The 23,593-nt window shown below is 46.9% G+C and overlaps 1 pseudogene; it reads left to right on the forward strand.

The window, feature by feature from the left end:
• The first annotated feature begins 18,144 nt into the window (after positions 1-18,144).
• On the forward strand, positions 18,145-19,026 carry LOC138378448 (olfactory receptor 3A10-like; annotated as a pseudogene).
• Positions 19,027-23,593: the final 4,567 nt, after the last annotated feature.

Raw genomic sequence — 23,593 nt, forward strand, 5'->3', positions numbered from 1 at the left:
TGCCCAGGTCACACCCTGTCACTCTTGCCCTCTTCGTCTGTCCATCCCTTGCCGTCAGCAACCCAAGCAGCACTTCACTCACCTTCCTCCCCATTTGCCATGCTGGTTTCCTCTTCTGATCAGCAGACACTAAATCAGGAGGGCAGGATCAAAGCCCCCCGACCAGGCCAGATAACCGAGACTCTATCAAAGCGGGGTCTTGAGAAACCATCTGATCAAGGAAAAGGCTCTTTCAGAGAAAGTAATTTTAAGATTTCCCAGTGCCTTACATTTTATTGGGTGTGATGTTTAATTGGGTAAATAGTCTATCAAATGTAATGTCTAATCTTGTATATTATGTCAGGATTCGTGACATTAATGGACAGTAACATAGTTTCTATGGGGAAGTATGCGAAAATATTAATTTTGATCAACTAAAAATTTCATAACCTGCTATCACATTAATTACATTTAACTTAATTTTTTGCTTTGATCCTGCTGGATTTTGTCGACCTTTTGTTGTAATGATGGTGGTTCTGAAAAAGAGTTTAGTTGCATGAAAGCTAGAAAAGGCTATGTGAAGACTGACTCAGTTCGTTTTTCCCGCAGAACACATCGCCCCCAACTTCATGGCTTCAAGCCGGCATTTATTACTGGTCTCAGTTGTGGGCATCCCCTGGGCAGTTTTTCTCATTTAGGCTGACTGGCTGGGGCTGGATGATGTAGGACACCTTCCCGCACCCGTCCAGTTTGGCTACGATGAGTGAGGGGGCTGCCTCTTCTCTCCACAGACCCCTCATCCTGTAGGAGGTCAGCCCCAGCTCAGTCACATCACGGTGACAGAGGGCTCCCCCGTGGCAAGAGAGGGCAAAGCCCAAGGTGCAAGTGCTTCAAGAGTCTCTGCTTGTGGCAAGTTTGCTCTGTCCATTTGGCCGGTACAAGTCACAGGGTGGAGCCCACGCCTAAGCGAGGGAGAAGTTGGCTTCACCCCTTGTCGGGAGGAGCAAACGGCAAAGTCACCGTACAAAGGCACATACGGGGGTGGGAGGAATTTGTGGTCACTTTGCCAACCACCACAAAGACTGTCATTATTTCTTGTCTTCATTACTTTATAGCCCTGTCTTATTGTGTAGCTTACCGGTATCCGTTTCTTGGAAAGTTTAAATTGGGTACTTCTGCATTTGTGTTTTGGAAAGGTGAAAATTTTGCTAAATAAATTGAAATTGGGAATTTTACTTGTTCATTTAAAATCAGATAAAATTCCTAGATTTTGTTCTTCTGAGTTCACAGCAGAGCTTTGAATGGCCTTTGAAGATATGGAAAACCTGCTTATCCAGCTGTTGCCAAGGTCTTGGTAGGGGGACAGTCAACATTTCTTGCAATTCTCAAGTAAGCAACGTGAATGTTAGAAATGTTGGATGCTCTGGTCATATCAACAAATGCAATCTGTGCGGCATTACTATGATGTATAAGGAATCCATCTAATGGGGAATGCTAAGCATTACTCATCTCCCGAGGTGTATGTGATTATGCTGTTTCCACCACAGTGGTATTAGTAGATTCCTTGTTGACATTGATTGCCTTATCAAGATTGATCGCTTGGCTTCACACGGCATTAAAATCATCACCAGCCAAAATAGGATATGTGTTCAATCTATTTATCTAGAATCTTTACACAACACAGTACCCTGAGTTAGGTTCAGATTACTATCACGCCTGGTACATGCTGCTTGTTTCGTGACTTGATTTCGTGAATATTACAGCTTTTCACGTGATCACCATAATTTATCTTCCCAAACTAACCATTCCTTGATAGTTTCTCTAAGACCATACATCTCTGAAATTTGATTCTCTTTTCTTCTCTATTCCAGGCACTGCCTTACTGCTATAATACAACCAAACTCTATCCCTAATTTACACGAGAATAGATGTGCTATCTCTGGAATTACCACCGAATGGCTTCAATTTTTATTTTGCATGGTTAACATAACTTTAAAGTTGGAAACCATAGCCCTAGAAACAGTTAGCAAATACTTGGGCCGCTCTTTGGGGAAGTGCAGGAACTTCCCAGAGGGATGGCTCATTGCCCTGGCTGTGGGACATACAGAGTCAGGCAGCTAGGAGACATATACATTTTCAGTTTTTTCTGGCATAGAAATATCATCTGTATTTCCATTCACAAGTGACATTGTTGCATCATTTATAGTTGACCTTACGATTGTTCATTATCCCACTTTTTTCACATATGTAAAATCATTACTAAAACATAGCAGAATATAGGTATCATCGTTACCATCATAGCCTCAGAGGAAAATATTAGGGATAAACTGGGAAAATAATAGATGATAATTGCAGTGCAAATGAGGTTTCTGCCATCTTAGAAGTATCTTTACTTATTTGAGGCAAAAGCTGTAAGTATTTTGTCAAATAAAGCAACGATTTCCACCCCACTGATGTAGGGATAACACATCTGCATTTATCACTCTAGCGACAACATACAAAACTCATAGTCTCTCACATCACCACAGTTGCTGAGAACAGTGATTAAGTCACCATGTTTCGTAGGCTTTGGGGTAACAAAGTTAAAAGCCACATAGGTGTACTAATTGCCGATGGCCAGCCACTAAGACCTCTGAGTGCAAGCTGCGCTGTGTTTACCCCAGAGCCCACGACTCTTGCTTGCTTGCTTCCTTATTCTCTCTCTCTCTGTCTCTCTCTCCCTCTCTCTGTCTCTGTCTCTCCTCTCCCGCTCTCTTCTCTTTTTGCCTTCTCTCTGTACACTCTCCCTCCTACCCATTCCCTCCCTTCCTTCCTTCCTCCCTGTATTTGGCTGTAGAACTTGGTTACTTAGTAAGTAAAATATAAGGCATGGGCTTTCTGGGTGACAACTCCAAAAACAATAGTAGGTGGTAGAAAACTCCAGGGCTCCATTCCTCCACAGAAGCAACTAATGAGCTGGCAAAAACCATCAGAATCAACGTTTGCGGAATGCTGGAATCTAGTCAAAACGTTGCAACCACCAGGGAAAGAACTGGTGAAGAAAGGAGGTGCTGCTGTTGTGGTAGGAGAGCAGTGACATCCCCCAACAGCCAGATCAGCAGCAGCCGTGAGGACCAGCGCCAGCACACCTGGCCCAGGTGGCTAGTGCCAGCAGCAGCAGTGTGGACCTTCTTCCCAGAGAATTTTGGTTGTCCTTCTCAGCCTGTGCGATGGCTCCCTGAAGAGCCAGCAAAAGGGCTGTCCTTTGTTTCCCCTGACTCTTAAGAGTTCCCGGGGCCAGGGACTAGGGGAGGAGTTGACTAGAAACAGGCAGGAGGGAACATCTGGGGTGGTGGAAACGCTCTATATCTCAGTCGTGCTGGTGGCAACCGGCTGTATGCACCTGCAAAACTTCACAGGACAGTAGTCCAAAGAGGTGTGAAATTTACAGTATGAAAATTGTACCTCAATAAACCTGAGTTACAAAACAAATACAACTAAACAAAAGTAAGGAGTAAAATAGTAAAGAGGAATACCTGGGGGGCAGGATTGGATGCCAGCCGAGGACAAAGGGAAGTCCCAGGATGACAGCTGTGCAGTCAGTCGGCCTAGACAGAACCAGCCCGACAGACAGGACAGAGGACACTAAGGGAAATAGTTTAAAGTATTATCTCCATGATGAGATTACGGAAACTAACCAAACGAAAAGAAACCAGGCCATTTTTGACACGGCCGGGGGTGGAGGGAGCCCTCAGAAATGAATAGTATCTAATAGAACCAGAAAGGGAGGGAGTGAGGAGGGGAAAGCAGAGCAGATAGTGCTGTAGAAGAGCTACCTTCTCAACGACTCGTCAGTAATTAATGTGTATAAAATATGAATCAAGAAAGAAAGAAAAAAGACAAAAGAGAGAGGGAAAAAACATGAGAGAGAGTTTCCTGGTGGAGCCCGGTGGACACCCGCAGTTTGGGAGATGGGTCAGAGAGTCCGGTGGCGGCGGTTTGCAGGGCAGAGGACCAGAGAGAAGAGCTGCAGAGGGAAAGACCCCTGAGCATCCGCAGAGGGTCCCGCCCCAGTAGTGGAGCAGTCAGCAGACAGGCCACTGATGAGCACAAGCATTGTGAGGGAACTACGCTGAGGCCAGGGGAAGGACCCCCTCAACCCCGCTGAGAAAATGCAACGTAACTCTGCCCAGTGCTCAAGCAGGGCAGCGACTGGTGGCTGTTCCCACCCGCCAGGACGGAGAACCTCATCATCGGCCAGGGCGCTCAGAGGGGTCTCGCCTCGGCAGCATGGGATAATTCATCCTACACTAAGAGCTGCCCCGGTCCCACATGGCACATCTTCAAAGCAAGACTTCAAAGCAAGGATCAAACTGCTTCCCAGGAACTTAACAGCATCCCAGAACACAGCTCACGGACATGTCTAGGAAAACAGAAATACCCAGCAGTCAAGGGAAATGCCGCAACGTCTCGCATCCAGTGGAAAACTACCAGGGGTGCACAGAAGCAGGAAAATGCAACCCCTTACGAGAAGAGAAACCAGGCAGCAAAAGGCGTCCAGATCGGCGAGGAAGAAGAAAACCTGCCTTTGTTTGCAGACATGACCGTCTACGTGGAAGATCTGACAAAGGAGCGACTAGACGGATTAGTGAGTTCAGCAAGTTTGCAGGACATGGCGTGTTTTAGAGAGAGTAAGGACAAATGCAAACTATTAATGAAAATAAGAACCTTAATTCTCCCTGTTGAAGATTAAGGGAAGAGACTCCTCCTCCTCTCATTTGTCAAAGCAGCTGTCGCCAACCTTTTTGGCACCAGGGACCGGTTTCCTGGAAGACAATTTTTGCATGGACCTGGGGGTGGGGGGCAAGGTTTTGGGGTGATTCAAGCACATGACTTTCATTGTGCACTTTATTTCTATCACTATGACGTGGTGATATATAATGACCTGATTATACAACTCACCATAACGCAGAATCAGTGGGAGCCTCTGAGCTGCTTTTCCTGCAACTAGGCGGTCCCATCTGGGGGTGACGGGAGACAGTGACTGACGTGGCAGGAGGCGGACGGAGCTCAGGTGGTGATGGGAGCCTTGGGGAGTGGCCGTAAATACAGATGAAGCTTCGCCCGGTTCCTAACAGGCCACAAGCCGGTACCGGTCTGCAGGGCTTGGGGACCACACTGTGCAAGCATTCACTCCAGAGAATTTTTAAGTTCTTCCTCTGTCTCTTTTGAAAAGGATGTAGATGTTCTTAAAAGCTAAAAAGCTTCTTGGCAGCTCTGTGACCCAGGAAGGTCTTTTTCAAGGACCTAGGAGCCCTCGCTTTGAGATGTAAACATCAGGGGAGAAAGCACCCCCATCGCCCAGTTTCTGTGGGAGGACTGAAGCCTAACGTCAGTGGGCACCTTGCTCCCATTTGCAAATGTAGCTCCTTTCATAACGATATGAGAACTCTTTACTATCTTTTTTTCTTTTTATTGGATGAAGTCCGTTGTGCTAGTCTGCTCAGGCAGCTGTCATAAAGAACCACGGACTGGTTGGCTTAAACAGCAGACATTTGCTTCCCGCAGTTCTGCAGTCTATGCGTCTATGGTGAAGGTGCGGGCAAATTAGTCTTCTGGTGAGGGCTACCTTCCTGGCTTATGGACGCCTGCGTCCTCACAAAGCCCCGCCCCAGTGGGTGTGTGCTGAGAGAGAGCACGAGGGCTCTCTCGGAGTCTCTTACAAGGACACTAATCATGTTGGATGAGAGCCCTGAACCTAAGACCTCCCATAGCCTTAACTACTCCTACTCCTCTAGAGACGCCAGCTCCAAAGACAGCCACACTGGGGGTCAGGACTTGCACATAGGAATGCGGGGCCGGGGAGAGGACACACACATTCAGTCTGTAACACCAGTTAACTAATACACATGGTCACCCCAATTACCAGGTAAATTTCCGGTGAACTATGGGCCAGAGATGGTGCCGCCAAGTCATCTCACTTGCCGACCAGTCACAGTCAGTCTTGAGGGCCTGTGTGCAATGGGTCGTATCTGCTTTGCTCGGGAAAAGGGGGAGATTTCTTTCTGTCTTTGCAGTCTTTAGCAGATCGCCCGTGATGGGCATCACACTCTGGTGCAAGGCTCATGCGGTAATAAAACTGTTTTCCACCTTCGTGGAGATGCTTCCCGACTTGGCAACTGATTTTGTTTTTAATTATATTTTCCCAACACTGCAACCCTCCCTCCCCCAAAACACTGAACCAATTGTCCAGGCACTTTTCTTCACTGATCTGAAACCAGGAAGCCACAAAATTTTTATTCTAGTGTTTCTGGATTGTTTGCTCTTGTCATGCAAACGAAGTTTCTTAAATTTTCCCCTGGATGCAGATCCTGCCATGACAAGGATGTGGGGAAACCGGCATTCTGGAGAGAGGGCACAGTTTCTAAAGAGCAACTTTGCATGGCAGACCCAGAGCCTTAAAGAAATACAACAGTAAATAGAAAGTAATTCTACCTGTTGGGATCCATGTGAAGGAAACAACCCTTCATGCAGAGATGTTTATACAAGACTCCCTGTGAATCCTTATGTGTGACAGGGGAAAAATGGAGAACAAGTTATGTGCTCAACAACTACACTGAAATGCATCTTTTACGCATCCATTCACAAACATGGCTTTGACGCTCTTTAGAAAGAGATGAAGCTCCCAGGTCACCATGAAAACATTTCAGGGAAAAACCCTAATATTAAACCTGCAAAACCTTATATGCTTATATGACTGCTGTACATTTAATGTATAATAAAACTATAAAAGTACAAAAGTATTTCAAAATGCTGACGGGTAGTTAATGCTCAGACAGTACCCAGACCCAGATGCTTGTCATCTTCTTGCGTTTCCTAAACTCTCTTCGATTACCCTGCACTACTTGACTCTCTGAATCCCAGAATCTCTGCGCCAACCCGAGGACAAAGGTGAGAAAACCTGGACATGCAACAGCTGAAAAGAAACTCAAACACAGAAAAGTAGCTCCGTTCTATTTTCAGAGACAACAAACATGTACACAGCAATCGGCACAAGTGGGGAGAGAGCACCCAAGGGCCAGTGCGGGCAACCAATTAGATTCCCCCGCCCCAATAAAGTGGCTGCTACTCCAGGAATCATTGACCTAGGGAGGGCTGCCCAGGAACAGACACACGGCCAGGCTTCAACCGCCCTTTCCCCGCCAAGACTTAGCGAAAATCCAGGGCACGAGGCGCTGCAGGGTCTGTCTGCACCACCACGGAAAGCTGCTTGAGCAAGGGGGCGACGGAAATGTGGAGGAGGCCAGAGTTTTCAGCAGTTACTGGGCTAAAAGTGAGGGCAAAGGAAAATCACATTAGTGGAGCTAACTCCTCATTTCCCCGGACCCCCAGCCCCAGCCCCAGCCCCGTGGCCGTTCCACCTAATCCTTGGGTGTCTTGCTTAGAGCGCCCCCGTCAGGCGGCCACAGGCTCAGCACAGGCTTAACCCTTAGGTGTCTCCAGGCGTCCATCCCTGCCCCAACCCCGCCCCGCCTCGAGCTGAGACTGGCTATGTCACCGGCTGCCATTCCCACTCAGCCCACCCCTTCCTGGCACTTACAGAATCAGGCCACTGCCAATCACTGCGAACTCCCGGTGGACCGTCCCTTCGAGGTGTCCACCACTTGGGGCCAGGGTACCGGTGGGCAATCTGCACCTCCACGAAGGGCAGGAAAGGCTCCGTGAGGGCGCTGGTGGAGGTGCCGTTAAGGCGACTTTGAGCCTCGGGCGTCCTCCCACCGAGGCCGCCCCTCGGCCCACCCCAGACCCCTACACACCGTGTCTTCGGGACGCCCCCAATGCCTGGCCCCTAAAATCTCTCCCTGCCTGTCGAAGGCCACCCCGGGCCCGTCCTTCCCCCACCCATGCCCTGACCCTGCGGGCTCTTTGGAAAGGATACAACTCCAGCACTCTGCGCCCAGGGCCTCCTTCCGAAGCTGAGGCCGATGCCACGACGCGGGTCTTTCCACCCTGCCCTGGAGCGTGCAATGCACCCTCGACCGGGGGAGCACCCCAGCCGCAGCGGCCTCTGCTCCTGCGCCGCCCCATCCTGCAGCACCTCTGGGGCCTGCGGGGACACCCGCTGCCCCAGCATCGCTGGCCTCACTGCCTGCGCCTCCCGCTGCGCCTGCAACTGGGGCCTGCATGGCTTCTCTGCTTCTCCCTTAGAGCCCACCGGGAAGCCAGCCGCCCTGCCCGACCCACAGTGAGGAGACCCGCGGGCTCCCGCACGACACTCCGCTCCTTCCCTCACAGTACACGGCGGGATGCCCACTGCGCCGGCGCACATGGGCTGTCTACACGCGGTCGGTTCCCGCCAAGGCCACCCTGCCGCCGCCAGGGCGTCCCTAGCGGAGACTCTCTCGCGAGGCCAGGCCGGCCGCTCCGCAGGAGAGGTGCCTCAGGCTCCCCAGGGCGCCTGCGCAGACGGGCCCTCCGAAGCTGGGCAGGAGCGCTTCAGGTGCAGCTGGGTGCTGGGAGGTGGCGGGGCAGAGCGCAAGGAGTCCAGACAGCCGAAATCAGAAAGACCGGGCCCTGTGTGGCCGGGCAAATGGGGCCGAGACACACAACCTGAGTTAGCCTGGAGGGGAGACTGGCCACCACGGTTGAGGACTTGGAGCGGTGTGCACAGAGGGAAAGATCTTGTCCATTCCCTGTGGTCCCTCTGTGTGACCAAAGTCCCCCCATCTGTAAAAGGCCAGGGCGAGGGTGGCAAGCTGGGGGAAACTGGAGCAGATCACAGAGCCTCTTCCAGTCTCCACCTTCTCAGACTCCAAGAATAACAGGCCGTTCGAATGAGCTCCTGGCCCCCAAGCAGCCAGGTCCCCCGGGCCAGCCCCGAAATTCACTTCCCTGGAGGGTGGGTTCCAAGAGCACCCAAGTGCCTGTGGCGGCAACACCAAGAGCTGAATGGCAACTTTCCACTCCCAAGGCCTTCCCAGCACCTCCCAAAGCACGCTACGCCAGGCACTAAGGGGCTACCTACCCCCACAGCCCCTCCGACCCATCCCCCAAATAAAGCCAGAAAAACATACGAGCTTAAAGTGTCTCCCCAAACCGCGAGGTGACTGTTGATGCCTGTGTTCATGGCTGGTCCCTAGCACCACCCCACGCGCACGACCTCCCCGGAATCAGTGCTGCAGCCGCTTTCATCCTCCCTTCCAGCCGTCAACAATACTCCTATCCCGCCCCAGTCCTTCAGAGTCCTACTCTCAGCCATAGGACAAAATAGTCTATTAGATCCCTAATGATGTAGTGCGCAGTGCTGCTCGCTCACCCCAGTGTGTGAATACATTTTAACAGGGAGTCCACGATTTCATCCACCAACCAGAGAAAAAATCCTCACTGACTGACAGTCTGTGTGAGCTGTGGACAGAGGTATGACAGAGGGAGGAACCAACCAAGGCGTCACGGGTACTCCCAGTCGGGGGACAGGATGGAGACGGTAAGCTAAGGTTTCGGGATACAAACCTGTCAAAGCAATTCAAATCCAAACGCCTCGATTGAGCTCCTGGAATCAAAGGCACTATGGAGATCCAGACTTGTCACCATGGTTATTGTTAGGGTATGAAGTCAGCACGCGGGGGACAAAGATTTGTCAGACAACGTTTAGGATACATAGAAGCGCAAAGTGTATTTATTCCCTCTCCGAAGAGAGAGAGGACACAGCACCTGAAAGAAAGAGAGGTGCTGGCCCTGAGGCCACACGACCCGGAGTCTTTATTAGGCCACGCTGGGGACGGAGGACTTATGTCTGCAGCCTGATTAGCAGAAGACAGCTGAGAAACTGCGGTGTTGGCCTTTTCTGTTTCTCGCGTAGCAGACTGATAGCACAAATCAGTTTCTTCTTTTCTCTTGATAGCGGGAGGCGTCCGGTGCCATCTCTCCTGGAGGAAGCGGGAAGGAGTTTGAACTCCTACTGTCTGCTCTGCAACATTTTGAAGGCCGTTTAAACGAAACAAAACAAGACCAAAAAACCCTTTTTACAGGCAGTGAACTTCTCATGGCAGTCCATCAGGTAGTGTACCCTTTCCTCCCTCTCCCGGAAACCCTTTTCCTTTTGGAATGTGAATTGACCAGCTCTGGTGAAGGTTAATGAGGATTTACACCTTCTTTTGTTTGCTCAGCTTCCTTTAAATGCCAGGTAAACATCTCTGTGGGAGAGATAATCCCCTTACTAACCTCAGCGGCAGGGTTTATGCTACTCTCAGTGACTGCAAGTTAAAAATCTGTTTTCTTGTTAGCCGTCAGCAAGGCTGTTCTTTCAGTTATTACTCCACTTTCTCTCAGCATGCTCTAGGCACGTTCCCTCACCCTCCGTGTGCTCCCTGTCTGGAGGACACTGCTTGTCCCCCCCTTGCCCCCATCCTTGCTGGTGGCATTCACCCATCATTCTCCTGTGCCAGGCCCAGGCCCCCAAATCTCAGGGCCAGGAGGTGACACTGGCCTTGTCTTGCTTGGTTCCTCTCTGCTGTTCCCAGGCCACTCTTTTACCTCCTGTGCTGGTTACTGCCCCCATCCCACATCGGGTCACCTGTCCTGGCCTGCTCCATGCCCCAGAAAGTTGCCCCATGCTAGATGGTGCCACTCAGGGGGCTCCCTTGTTCTGCCCCTTATGCTAAGCCCATGGAAGGCACAGAACACCACACCTTAGGAGAACAGACAGCCAAAGACATTCAATCCGCCTACAAACTTCCAGCCTCCCTACAGCTCGGGGAGTGGCGGAATTCCCCAAATGGCTCTAGCTCTCACTGGAGTGCAGTAGTACCAGCCCCTGTCATTGTGCCTTGAATCCTAGGTCTGGTAACAGCTCTCCTTGGTGCCTGACCATCCCTTCTTAGCAGTGGTGCGCTGCTAAATGTTTGACGACTGCTTCTCTGAGGGTGTGTGTGTGCGTGTGTAGAGGGGTGGAAAGGAGGCATGTACACATACATACACACATAACTTTATTACAATTTTGACTCACATAAAGTGTATGCCACACAATTTACAACCACTAATAGAATGCAAATATTCTTTAGTGTACATTCCATGTACCTAATGCATTCTCACAGCTTGCTTTAGTGGCTTTTGCCAAGCTCTTGTAACTGTGACCAATCTATGTTTGAAGGTGATGAACACTTACCGTTCTGACACGAATGATGGTTGCTATTTTCATTTACTTTACCGAGACAGACAAAAGTGGAAGAAGGCCCTTCACACCTTCAGCAAGGACACGTGTGACCTGTTTGCTGAGTCAGATCACAGTATTTGGTGAATACTAGAAAAATATTTCCTCAAGTTGTCAGGCTATTCGCAGTGTAACCACGGCAGACACGGCACACTTTTACCTGGAAACTCACATCTCTGTGACTTGCAGAGAGAGCAGAAGTAGCAGATTCCGCCTCACTCTGCTTTCCGAGTCACGTGCCAGTGCAACGCATTGGTCCAATATAGGCCCTATCCCGGGAGGCAGCACCGAGTGCTCCTCGCAAAGGAGCCAGGGACGTGTAGTTTTCCTCCGCCCAGTGTCTGCTGTTGAAGAAGGCTCACTAGACGAAGGTGGGGTTGGACAGTGAGGAGCCAGACCACAGAACGCACCACAGTCCTCCCTTGGGCTCCTCCACACCCATATGTACACTTCCTATGATACGCACTAATCGCAAACACTTACTATACGTTCCAGACGCTGTTTCAAGCGCTTTACACATATCAATCCATTACTTACGTTTTCAGATGTTAATAGCAGCAACAACCTCCTGCCTGCCATAATGCTACCATCCTTCAAACAAACAAAAGCACACACACTCTCTCCCCATCAGCACAGACTCAAAGCCTCACTCATCTCTTGGTAATGATCGTTCCGTCTCTAGTTCATTGATAATATTGTGTGGATAACTAATAATCTGTGGAATGAATTATAAAGTTACCTCCCACCAACATCACCAGTGTCTTACTTTGCTCTGTGCTGCTACAACAGGACACCTGAGACTGGGTAATTTCTAGACCACAGGGATTTATCCCTTACAGTTCTGGAGACTGGGAAGTCCAGGGTCAAGGGGCCTGAATCTGGCGAGTGCCTCCAGATCACTGTGTCATCCCATGGCGGTAGGCAGAAGGGCAAAAGAACAAGAGAGAGACAGAGAGACAGAGAGACAGAGACAGAGAAAGGAAAGAGGCCAAACTTGTACTTTTATCAGGAATCCACTCCCATGATAACTAACCCCCTTCCATGATGATGGCGTTAATCCACTTGCGAAGGCAGAGCCCTCGTGGCCTAATCACCTCTTAAAAGCCCCACACTGCTGCCGTGGGGATTGAGTTTTCAACACGTGAACTTCGGGTACACATTCAAACCATAGCAGCCAGTGTAAAACAGTGGAGGGAAGGTGGGTAGGGACGGAAATTTCAGAATGCAAATAAAAAACAGGCAGGCAGGAATTAACAAAGAAATAAAGCGGACACAACTGCTGCAGTCCTCACTTCTGCAATTAGACAAAAGGACATGCTTGAGTTTTTCAGTTTTTCATTTCCTCTCACGTCCCCTTTGCCCTCAGCTAACATCCCAGCTGATGAGGATGCAGTGACCCAAGCCTTCCTTCCTGAAGGGGCTGGGCCCTTGCTAGCCCTGTCCATAGGGGGTTGCAGTCCTTCATCCCCCAGTAAATGTGACCTTTCCACACGGCAGTACTAGGAGGCGCTGCCCCAAATGCTGTGGCTCTCAGGCATACACTTTTCCCTGACCTCACGATGTGGCAGCAGTTCTCTCTCCTCTGGATAATCAGGACCCATCCCGCAGCCAACACCATGACCCCCTTTGGCTTGTTGGTTCAATACCAGGAGGCGCCCTGGAGGGCCAGGCAAATCCCTGAAATCCAGTCCAGTAGAGCCTTCGTTGGGAGGATGTGATGGGGAATAAGACTTTAGGACGTCCATGGATGGTATTTTTGGCAAAACCATGGCAGGTGGGAGGGCAGGTACACATGCAGAAAACAATCTCTGTTCCAGAAAGAAAAACCTGCTGCCCGCTGCAGAGGGGAAGGGGTCCAATGTAATCCACCCTCCAGCAGGCGGCTGGCTGGTGCCGGCGAGGTGGTACCTCACAGGGGCTGCGGTTGGTAAGTTGGGCACCCAGCGGGGCCCGCACCCAGACCAGCCTCATCCTTCCCAAGACATTCCTCCAGCTCCTTAAGCTTCCCCCTTGTCCCTAGAGTCACCGCAAGGGTCCTCAGGAAAATGCACAGGGGCAGGAGCTGCTCCTGAGGCGAGGGGGAGCGACGCAGCGGGCTCTCCCGCTCCTGCCTTCCCTGGAGAGCTGCCCCCAGTCACATCAGAGCAGGGCTCCTCGCGGGGCACCGCGGGGGCGGGCAGGGGCAGTGGAGGAGGCCCCCGGGCAGACACGCCCAGAGCTGAGTCCCCGAGAGGGAGAGAGCAGAGGAGCCGCGCCTTGCCAGGGAGCAGCAGGACAACCAGCACAGTTTGCACAGTGAGGCCAAGCTGTGCGGAAGTCAGTCTGTGACCACCTGTCTGTGTGTCTGCAGATAGGTCTGTCTGCCCCAGGACATCAGGAAACTCAAGGCCCACCTGCCTGGTAGGTTGGGAAGCCGTCCAAGGAGCGAGAGGGTGGCTTGGTGCTTGAGGGAGCAACTCAGCCAGCAAGGTCACCAAACAGGGCCTGGCCCTGGAGCTGAGACCCTCTGTGTCCTGTTCTCTGACACGTTGCACTGGGCGGGCAGCTTTTGCCTCTTCTTAGGCGCCCTGTAGGAGGGACCTGCAGCTGGAGAATGGGAGCAAACAGCGCAGGGCCCCCTGGACCTACGTCAGGGCATGGGCTGAGGCACCAGCCCAGGCCAGTGTCCCTTCAGTTGCAGCCAACTTCATTGTTTTCTGCTGATCCCCAAAATAATCTTACCCCAAGAAAAATCATTCAAACACTGCAGACAAGACTAAGGCAGACTGAACATTTACACACACACACACACACACACACACACACACAAAGTAACTACAGTTAACAGGCTGGGTTGATGCTTCTGTGCTTCAAAGGCAGAGTTTGTTCATGTCATACACATGCAATGATACTATATACATTGCCCTGTGGCTTCCTCTTTTCACTTAACACATATATATTGTGGACATTTCTCCCTAGCAGTGTGCAGAGCCATGCACCTCATTCTTTCAGTAAACCATTTTATGGATGCATTATAATGTGCTACACCGCTTACCTATATTGTTTCTGACTTTTAGTCATTTTTAAAGAATGCTGTACTTAAGTGTTGATCAGTGAAAACCAGTTTCAGGGTGAGTACATGTGCGCACCGTCTGGGGGATGGACAGGCTCGAAGCTCTGACTCGGGTGGGGCAAGTGCAGTATACGTAACCTAAACATATTTGTATGTCCGTAATATGCTGAAATAAAAAAGAAAAAAAGAGAATGCTCCAATGACCATTCTTGTCTACTCATCTTTGTGGTTGTACAGACGTTTCAAAGGACAAAGCTAAGAATTTGAGTTGCTGGGACAGAAGATATTCACTTTTAAATTTCTGAGAGAGTTTGCAAAATTTTTACCAAAATGGTGGCACCAGCTTCATTTGTGCTAATAGTCAGGGTCTTATCAATCATCATAATGTTTGCTAATAGAATGGGGGAAAATGAATTCTCAATGTTGTTATATGCGGTCCTTTGGTCATTACTGAAGCCTAACATCTTTTTGTTCCTTCACTGGGCCATATTACTCCTACCTGTCTTCTAAGAATTGCCTGTTCTTACCTTTATCTGTTTTTCCACTTGGTTGTTTGGCTTTTGCTTAGTGATGTGTGAGAGGTCTTGTATAGTAAACATGTTAGCCCTTTGATTATCAAACATGTTGCAAATGCATTTCCCAATGTGCTGTTTGCAGTTTAACTTTATTTGTTGCCAAATTTGTCTGTGTCAGTTTCTAGTTGTTATATAGTTAAATTGGCCACCTTTTTCCTGTACAGCTTCAGGCTTCATCCCTTTCACCCCTCCCTGCCCTCTGTGTTTGGAATGGCCTTCCCCAACTCAAGTTTATAAAAATATCATACATTTTCTTTTAGTACCTTCCTTTCCGGTGCCCATGGCTTCCAATTCTGGAACTCATGGCCTGGACAGGGCAGGAGTAGAGGGGCAGCCATATGGGAGGTTGGTTCTTGGGGTGTTTACATGAGAACTTTGATCCTTATGGAAATTATTTTGGTGTAAGGAGTGAGTTTATAAAAATTGGTTATCCACCTTCAAGGTTAAATAATTCATCCTTTCCCTACTTATTTATTTATTTATTTTTGAGACAGAGTCTCACTCTGTTCCCTGGGCTACAGTGCTGTGGCATCAGCCTAGCTCACAGCAACCTCAAACTCCTGGGCTCAAGTGATCCTCCTGCCTCAGCCTCCTGAGTAGGTGGAACTACAGGCATGTGCCACCATGCCCAGCTAATTTTTTGTACATATTTTACTTGTTTGGCTAATTTCTTTCTATTTTTAGTAGAGACGGGGTCTCGCTCTTGCTCAGGCTGGTCTCAAACTCCTGAGCTCAAACAATCCACCTGCCTTGGCCTCCCAGAGTGCTAGGATTACAGGCGTGAGCCACCGTGCCTGGGCCATACTGATTTTCAACATCAACTTTACTACATGATGAGTGCCTATATGTGCTGGAGTCAACTTCTGGACTTTTCCTTTAAGTCCATTATTCTGTCTTAATATGATCATGCCAGAATCACATTTTTCTCTTTAAAAACATACTTACTGAAAAATGTTCATAAATGTCAACCAAACAATTGTGAGATTTTGTGAGCAATATTTAGTTAATGGAACAACGAGGCTGCATCGAATGCATTTGAACCAGAGCATCTGCCATCCCTGGAGATGAACAAGAATCTCCTCCCTTTCCAGGCCAGTGTCAGCCTCACACTGAACCTGGCATAGTCAGTGGCTACTGTAAATGCCACAAAACAACAAGACATAGAGAGAGTAGGGTGTTGGGTACACAATAAGAGTATAAAGATTACAAACAAACATTCTAGGGCCTTGAATTTCCATATTTTTTCTTTAAAAGCCATGAGAATTGTAATGAGGAGTGTTGTAGGTTGAACTGTTAACCCTAGAAACATATGTTAAGTCCCCAGCTAGTAGTGCCTGTTAATGTGACCTTATTTCCAAATAGAGTCTTTGCTTGATAAAGTGTATGTCAAAAATTTAAAAAAAAATAGAGTCTTGACAGATGTAATCAAGTTAAGATGAGATCATGTGGATTAGGCAGACCCTAATCCTAATGACTATTGTCCTCATAAGGAAAGAGAAGTTTAGAGACACAAACAATGAAGAAACATGGCCATGTGAAGATGGAGGCAGATATTGTAGTGATGCACCTACTAGCCAAGGACCAGCACTGGACCACCAGACACCATTAGCTTTTTTTTGATGAATATTTGGTTTTGGACTGTGTTTTGGTACTTCATCTTTATCCAACCATTGTGCTGAATGCTCGCAATTGTCAAAAATAATCCATTTTTCATCACACATAACAATACAGTTTAGAAATGGTCCGCTGGTACTATCCACTATCCACTATCTTCATGTACTAATCACAGCTTCATGAAACCTGGTCAATCGATTATAGCGGATGTCTACTACAACCAGTTGGATGAAATGACGAGGATGCAGCAGCCGAGACTGGTCAATAGAGACAGGCCAATCCTCTTGCAAGACAGTGCTTGACCACATGTTGCGCAAACAATGCTGCTCAAACTACAAAGGCTGGACGTGGAAACTCTCTGTCATCTACCGTATTCACCAGACTACCACTCATCCAGGCTTTGGACCATTTCTTGCAAGGAAAAATATACAATTCTCAACAAGCTATGGGAAATGCCTTTCATTATTTCATCAGCACTCGCTGTCCAGGCTGCTTTGTGCTGGCATAAACAAGCTACCATTAAGATAGCAAAACTGTGTCGATAGTTTAGGCATGTACTTTGATTAATTGCACTGCTTCTTGTTTGAGATATAATACACTACACTTTTGATTTGAAATCTGACATTTCATATTTAATGTATCATTTTTGTCATGGATTTCATTTATACAGAAGTTATAATCCCCACAATATGTTATTATTTTGGTTTTAAACAGTTTATCATGTTTTAAAGAACTATTTTAAAAATAAAAAATATTTTACATTTACTTACATATATTCCATTCCTGGGACTCTTCATTCCTTTACATAGATCCAAGTTTCCATATGGTATCATCTTTCCTTGTGGAGAACTGTCTTTAATATTTCATGTAATGCAGGTTTTCTGCTGACAACAAATTATCTCAGCTTTTGTATGTCTGAAAAAGTCATTATTTTGCCTTCTTTTTTGTGAAATTGACATAACATAAAATAAACTATTTTAAATGAAACAAAATTTGGTGGCATTTTTGTGACTTCACAGGTGAAATGATTGCCAAGGATTGAGGTGAAGAGAGCAAATGAAAAATACTAGCTTAGGATAGGAGAGCGAAGCCCTCTTCCACTGGGGCACGTTTGCTGCTGTGGGGAAGTCGGACAATGGCATGGGGCAGGGAGCTGACAGACCTCTTGCCTGGTGATCAAAGAGGAGGGGAGAGAGCACAACACAGAGGGCCGTGGAGTCCACGGGAGGACTTTGGGTTTGACCCTGAGTGAGATAGGAGGCACTGAAAGGTTCCAAGGAGGAGAAGGGTGAGACCTGACTGATGTCTTACCACTGATCTTGAGTTGGGGTTCTCCTGGGTTGTTGATGGTGAAATAACGGGGCCATTTCAGATATTATAGTTACCAGGTCCAAGATCCCTTATTCAGATAGGAGGTGCTGAGGGAGGGATTGGCTTTGATATCCTTACAGGAGGAGGTGCGTGCACTATAACTTCAAGGTCTATGCACCTCCTCTTGGTGCAGGGGCTGATGAGGTTACCATTTCCATTCTCCTAGCCTCTACCTTAACCCTGGTCTTCTGAGCTTAACCTCAGTCCTCCCGTTCCAAGTCTCATTCCTTTAAGTCTGAAACCTGCCTGCTTTGTCTTTGGGCCTTCCCTCACCCCAGCTCCCTCTTGTAAGTTGGGATTCCACACCTAGACCCTCATAGACTCTGAGTTGGACCCTATGGGTGCAAGTTTCTGTGCAGGGCTCCATGCAGCTGGGGAATGGGACACTAGTGTCCCATTTTCTTCTGGAAGGCCTGACAGACACAGAGGCATTGAGGCCCCTGCTGTTCACCATCTTTCTGCTGATGTATATAGTGGCTGTGGTTGAGAACCTGGGCATTGTCAGCCTTATCGTGGTGGACTCCCAACTCCGCACTCCCATGGACTTTTTCTTAGGCAGCCTCTCCCTGCTGGATGCTGCCTGTGTCTCCAAAAGAGTGCCTCAGATGCTGGCGCATCTGCTGGCTGCAGTGCAGACCATGCCCTACCATGCCTGTCTTATTTAGATATTCTTTCTCCACTGCCTGGCACCCTGGGAGTGCTTCCTACTCGCAACTATGGCCTACGACTGCCATGCAGCCATCTGCCAGCCACTGCACTACCTGGTTCTCATGGGCCAATGGACCTGGACAGGACTTGATTCAATCTCTTGCCTGCTTGCCTTGGCCAACACACTCACCCACACCATGCTTGCAGCTGTACTGAAGTACTGCCGGCCTCACCTTATCACCCACTTCTGGGACCTACTTCCTCTGCTCAAACTCTCTTGCTCCAGCACATGAGCCAATGAACTTGCCCTGCTCTACAGTTTTATGGTGGCTCTTGTGCCCTGGTGGCTCCTGAGCCCTGGTTATGATCTCCTGTATACACATGGTAGCTGCTGTTCTCAGGATCCCTCCACCAAGAGCCGCAGAAAAGCCTTTTCCACCCGTGGTGCCCACATTGCTGTGGTCTGTATTTTCTACCTCATTTTCATTCTCTGCTACATCCTTCCCAGCTCCGCATACTCTGGCTTGCAAGACTGGGTGCTCTCCGTGCTGTATGTGGTCCTCACTCCCATGCTCAACCCCATCATCTACAGCATGTGAAACAAGGAAGTAAAGAGGGCTTTGGCAAGGCCCTTGGGAAAGAAAGGACCTGGTGGGCACCAGTCACATCAAATCAAGGTTGCACTCCTTCTCCACAATGAGGCTGCCATATGCTTGATGATTTAGGAGTAAATCTGATCACACAGGAGTTTGAAATTTAATGTAGAAGATCCATGAGGTGAAACCTATTTTGTGTATCAGGTTTTCCCCCATTCCAGCAAAGATCAAGTATTTTTGTTGCATTTTTAGTTCTAAATCATCATGTTTCCTTTCTTTTTTCAGCTTATGAACATAAAACATGGTCATTGGATCAGCTGTACAATTACAGAGGCTTACAGAATGACATATAAAAAAATACCCTCCACAATCTTGCCACCCAGAGAGAACCAATGTGAACATTTTGATGGTTTTCCTTCAGGTTTCTTTTCGAGCTGTGAATGTATGTGCATGTATATTTAAAGCAGGGAAAGCAAACTGGAGTCATAATGTCTTTATGGTTCTGTATGCTTATATACTCTTCACTTTGTCTTTCAACTAGAATACATACTTAATACTAAATCATTCATGCTTTACACAAAGGTGTGTTGTTAGAAAGCAAAAATTTCTCATAATCTGTCTCTGCATGAACCACTATGAACAGTCTTATGTATAGCCTTCCAGATTTTTTCTTGAGATACACTAACCTGCACTTGTCATATTTTTATTTACATAAATCGAGTCATACAACCTGCCAAATTGGCTGTTGTTATTCTTATTCCATAAATTCCATGTTGCTGTCATTTGTACAATTCTCTACCAGGTTGTTTGTCTTTTACGTGTTGATTTCTAAGAGTTATATTCCCCTTAGAGACATGAGCCTTCATTTAATATTTGGGTTACAAATCTTTTCCTAACATGCTGTTTGTCTTTTCACTTTATTTATGGTGTTTTTTTCCATAACAGAGTTCAACATTTTTATGTCATCACCAGTGATTTTATTTGTTGGGCTTCTGGAGGTCATATCCTGTTTTATTTAGTATTTGACTTACAAATAATTCCCCCAACTGATTACAAATTTGATGCTTTTATGGTGTTTTCTGCCCTAAATAAGTTTAACATTTTTTTATATTCAGACATTGATTCCTTTTTATTCAAGCATGGATTCTAGGTTTTTGTACCATGCATACATTTCTTTATTAATGTTTTCCTCTATCATTTTTCTATTTAATTGTATGCTTTCATTTTTTCCCTGTTTAAACCTTTCATTCTCCTGGAAATTTATTTTGCTGGAAAAAGCAAAGTCAGGACCAGCCTTATTTTTCTACCGACTTGAGTAATCCCAGTCATTTCACTCTTGGTTTTTACGTCCTCTGCTTCAAGTTGGTTTTCCCTCTGGCTTCTGGCTCTGCCTTTTGTATTCGTGCTCCAGTCACAATCTCTGGCTTGGTCCCTGAGGCCACAACTGCTAGTGTCCTGGATCATGACCCCTACCTGCCCACAAGGACAACCCTCCAGCCACTTGTCTAGGCCTGTCTCCTCATAGCCTCCCCTCTGCTGCCCAGTGAAGTAATAGCCCTCATTCTGCAACCACATAATGTGTGTAATTACACAGACCTGGATAAATGTGTCATGGGGAAACTTAGGGTTCTAGTAAAATTATGAGCTAAATAACCTAAAACCTCTCTCATCAATAATAATAGGACTACATATATTTACACGTTATGTGTGTACACAATCTTTTTAAACAAAAATATTCATAATATTGTTTATAATAGTCAAAAAATAGAACAAACACAACTGCTCAATTACGCCCAATGTAACAGTCCTCTAATCCATTGACCCCTAACTTCCTTTCTGTCATTTTTCCTCATCCTTTTCCCTGTACCCTTGGGACGGTAACCCAAGCTGAGCCAATCAGATCTCTCTCTCTCTCTCTCTAATTCTCTCTCTCTCTCTCTCTCTCTCACTGTCAATCTCTCTTTCTTTCTCTCCCCCATCTCCTGCACCCTGTTCCCAGATTTCCCTACTGTATGCTCAGGTCCTTTCCTCAGAGAGACTATCCAGGCTCTCCCAACCTAAATCAGCTGGAAGAACAAATGTGCAATAATAAAACCAGGTGGGAATTTAGAATTTAGTGAAGACAACATCTTCAGTGGAGAAATATGGATTATTCAACAAGTAATGCTGGGACACCTAACTAACCTTTCGGGGGAAAACAAAGCTAGATCAATGTCATTTTTCACACCAAGTAAATTCTAGTGGAATAAAATTTTAAGGTTTAAAGAAGATGTTATGAGTGAAAAATGTTATAATTTTGCAATGGGTAAGGCTTTCCATGGGACACAAAATCCAGAAATAATAATGAAAAATAAATCACTTAAATACATTTAAATTTTTTAAAACTTCTATATAGAAAAGGACCATAAGCAAAGATAAAATGAAGCAATGAGGAGGCAAAGTATTTTCAAATTATGACAAATATTTGGTGTCTTTAACATATAAACAGCAGTCACCAATCAATAAGTAAAATATGACTATTCCAATTAGAAAACGGACAAATGATATGAATGGACAGTTCTCAGAAGAGGAGATACCACTGGCCAAATATTGTATGAATTGTTAAACCACATTAGAAATCAAAAGGAAAGTAAAACAATATTGAGATATGATTTTGCTTAGTATATGGAGAAAGACTTAAAAGATTGAAAATGTTCTGGGTGTGTTATGAACTGAATTATGTTCCCCCAGAATTTGTATGTGGAAGTCCTGACCCCCAATGTGACTGTATTTGGAGATAGGGTCTTTAAGGAGGTAATTAAGTTTAAATGAGATCATAAGAGTAGGGGGCCCTGATCCTATAGGACTAGAACCCTTTTAAGAAAAGAATGAGCACCACATTGCCGCCTTGCACTGTAGACCTTGCTTGGCCTTAGGCCTCAGTTTCTTACTCTCTCAAAATCTTACCAGGACCATTCATGACTGCTCCCAGGTGCTGGGAGATAGGTTTGGTCATGCTGTCGGGCTTTGGCAATATTCAAAAAGTCCTTTTTGGGGGCCCTGCCTCCTGCCCCCACTGTTTCAATATCCTGCCTTCCACATACAGATAACATGCTTGAGTGACTAGTGTTCCTTCCCTCAGTTTCTACCAAATGTGCCTCCACTCTGGCTCACCCCTGCCCAGGAGCTATCAGTAAAGCTACAAAAATGGAATGAGCAAGAAATTCTCTTCTGGCGCATGTCTCCATCCAGGACCCCTGTCCTCAACTTCCATGTCAAGTCTTCAGAAGCCTCGAGAGTCATTTCTCACAACATTTGCCCTGACTGAGCCCAAATTAGGCCATTCTCATCCAGCTTCTGGCTGTGTATTTGTCTTGGACACTCCCTGAATCCCTAGTCTGCCCATGAGCGATGGGCTGAATTCCCTGGTGCAGTGAAGTTTGAGGATTTGGAAATTTTTTTCAGGAGGATAATTATGTGTATCCACCATCTCATTTACTATAAGTACCCTCGAGGGAGGCACTACTATTACTGTCATTTTGTGGATAAGGGAACAGACTTGGGGAGGCCTCACTGTTCTATATATGGGGATGGCAGGCAGGGGGATTATTAACATTGTTCACAATTTCAGTGTCCAGTCTAAATTCCAAGAACTGTATTTCTTGCCTTGCAAGAGTATTATCCACCCACATCTTTCTTTTTAGACTGAGTGAGTGGTTTCTTCTCCTTGGGCTAACTCTGGGCTGTCTAGGGTAGCTGTATCACTGCCTTGTCTCCTCCTTCCATACTGATAATCTGAGGGAGGAATTCAGACAGAACAGAAGCTTTGGAGCCAGAAAAGCCTGTCTGTGAATCCCTTCAGCATCTTACTAGCTTTCTAACTAAGAGAAAATTACATAACTTGCAGTTTTCTCATCTGTCGATAGGAATGACATTTAGTTTATGTATATGAAAGTGCCTACCATTGATTTTGACACCAAGTAGGTGTTCAATAAATAGTAGTCTCTGTTTTCCTTTCACAATCTCAGAAAGACCTTTCCTGATTACTCTCCCTAAAACTGGCCAACTTTATTATCCTTTAATAGCACTTATCGGTACCTGACGTTAAGGTAAATATCTAGTGGTACCCTGGACGCAGGATAGCCCATCTCTTCCTGACTCTACATTTAGTGAAACAGCCATGGTGGAACTATTTACATCACTGAAATAGTGAACATTTACAAATGAGGGGGTTTCTTGTTTGTTTTGTATAAAAATGCATCTTCTTTACTTTGCATATTTTAATTTCAGAACAAAATAAATAAAGAAACACAATACACAACATCCAATCCTGTCGTCAAATTAGGGAGGGAATGGGGAATGGGGCAAGAGGCTCTTCTATTCTGCCTTAAACACAAGGACAGGAGAGGAAATTTAAAAAACACACACACACTAGACATCAACAGAAGGAGTCAGATGGGACAGGGCCACTTAAGACTTCTTTGGCACTCATGGGGACAAAAAAATAGAAAAGAGACACCAGAGAGCTCACTCTCTGTCTACACACACAGAGGAAAGGCCACGTGAGGACACAGAAAGAATGTGCCATCTG

The sequence above is a fragment of the Eulemur rufifrons genome, chromosome 30 (assembly GCF_041146395.1).
Source record: "Eulemur rufifrons isolate Redbay chromosome 30, OSU_ERuf_1, whole genome shotgun sequence".
Lineage (NCBI taxonomy): Eukaryota > Metazoa > Chordata > Mammalia > Primates > Lemuridae > Eulemur > Eulemur rufifrons.